The 2,369-nt window shown below is 28.5% G+C and overlaps 1 pseudogene; it reads left to right on the top strand.

The window, feature by feature from the left end:
- The window catches only part of LOC107722696 (ATP-dependent 6-phosphofructokinase, liver type-like), a 27,395-nt pseudogene that overhangs the window by 14,723 nt on the left and 10,303 nt on the right, over nucleotides 1-2,369 (top strand).

Below are 2,369 nucleotides of genomic sequence, written 5' to 3'. Positions count from 1 at the left end.
ACAGTTTATGGAACTAATCGCAAAATTTTAGAAAATGGCCTAGCGACGCCCATGCTAAAGAGGTTCAGAGGGCCATGAATGAAAAGCGTTTTGAAGAGGCCATCCAGCTTCGGGGCAGGTGAGATTCACATGATCATTATCTGCGTTCACTGCAGAGGTCAAAGCTTCAGCTGATTGTTTTCCACATAAATGAGTAATAATGAATCAAATGATGTTGTTTGCAGTTTTGAGAACAACTGGAACATTTATAAGTTGCTGGCCTATCAGAAACCCGCTGCGGTCCCGGTAACACATCAACACTACAGCGTCACGACTTTAACCCTCACTTAACAGCTGCATATACAAAAATAAATAAATAAATGTAGGGCCCTAAGAAATTTTCATTTTTCCTAAATTCTGTGTTTACTGTTTTTATTTTCTGGGTTCTGTTTTAATAGTTTAATTAACTAGCTGAACTAAAAAGCTTTCTATATTTTATTTTACTCCAGTTACATTTTCAATATCAGAAAGCATGTCTAATCAGGGAAATTCATAAAACATTAACAATTTAATAATTTCTTACAATTTTTACAATAATAGGGCCCTATGAAATGTATTATATTTTTCAGAAAATAAGTTTAGCTAAAGGTTTGGTAATCATTTGTTTTTTATGTATATATGTATATATTTCTGTATATATAGTTTTATTAATTTTATTTTAGTTTTAGTTATTTTAGTACATCAGGTAAAGCTAAATAAAATGAGAATCGCATCTAGCTGAAATATTTTTTTTATATTTTGTTTGTTACTTTTTTTGAATATCAAAAAGCATGTCTAATCAATTGAATTCATAAAAGTCTCTCAGTGCAGAGAGACTGACCTATGACTGAAACTGTTATTTTAATTATGATTAGTTATAGTGCTGTCAAACGATTAATCGCATCCATAATAAAAGTTTTTGTTCACATAATATATGTGTGTGTATACTGTGTATATTTATTATGTATATATAAATACAAACACATGCGTGTATGTATTTAAGAAGAATATGTTATGTTTATATATTAAATATATTTATATATTTTCAAAATATATACTGTATGTGTGTGTATTTATATATATATATTTAATAAATATACACAGTACTCATACATATATAATGTAAACAAAAACTTTTATTTTGGATGTGATTGTTTGACAGCACTAATTAGTTATGATAATATTTCTATTTTTTTATTTTACATGCATGTTGTTTATTTTATTTTAAATGAACTTATTTATTCAATTAGTTAGTTAATATCATTTATTTTTATATTTTGTATAATGCATTTGAGTTAAATCCGCAGAATCATTTTCAGTCACGATGTGATTATCAGTTTTCATGATGTTGAAGAAAGCTTGTGGATGTTTTGTCCTGTAGAGCAGCAAGATGGGCGTGGAGGCGGGGATACAATGTATTGTTGGCTATTGCTACAAATATAACCGTGCTACTTATGACTAGTTTTGTGCTCCAGGGCCACAAATACCAAACAGTTTGCATTCAACTTGACACATTTGACAACCAGTCTCAAATAATTTCTCACATTTCTATTCTATTCTAGTATAGTAACACTTTCCAATAAAGTCCCTTCAGTTAACATTACTTAATGGATTAACTAACAATGATTATACATTTGTTACAGTATTTATTATTCTTTGTTTTCATTAGTTAATAAAAATACAACTGTTCTTTGTTATTTTATATTATTTCAGGTCCATTAAATAATATTAACAGATACAACTTTTGATTTGAATAATGTGCTAGTAAATGTAAAAAAAAAAAAATGACATTAGCTGAGATTCATAAATGCTTCAGAAGTATTTTTTATTGTTAATTCATGTTAATTAATGTAGTTAACACATAAAACTGCATTGTACACTGTTACCTCTAGTTTTACTTAATATTTTGAATTAGTAATTTTATGTGCTTTTGTCGTTTTTTGTATTTTTTTTTTATATTTATATATTTAATATAATTATATTATAGCTTTCTTTTTTTCAGTTTTAGTTACATTTCACCAAAGTTGGGTCAGATAATCTTCAAAAAATCTCTAAAAGTCTTGATATACAAAGCAGTTCATGTGCAACACACTAATGAATTTGACAGCCAGTCTCAAATAATTTCTCTCATTATAAAGAGAATCCCTTTACTCTGTTTCTTAAAGACTAAAGAGCAGGGGCGATTCCATGATTTTCATTTTAGGGGGTCTCAGCCCCCAATGAGGGTATTATATATATATATATATATATATAACAGTTCGTTCTGCTTCTCAAATCTTATTGGTTGAGAACTGTGAGATATTGTACTGGTATCGCTACAGGAACGCCCTTTCACAATTTTGTATCACTCC

Source organism: Sinocyclocheilus rhinocerous, unplaced genomic scaffold (genome assembly GCF_001515625.1).
Source record: "Sinocyclocheilus rhinocerous isolate Xijiao unplaced genomic scaffold, SAMN03320098_v1.1 scaffold1806, whole genome shotgun sequence".
Lineage (NCBI taxonomy): Eukaryota > Metazoa > Chordata > Actinopteri > Cypriniformes > Cyprinidae > Sinocyclocheilus > Sinocyclocheilus rhinocerous.
Note: the sequence above shows the minus strand (reverse complement) of the source record. Positions and strands in the feature narration are given on the sequence as shown.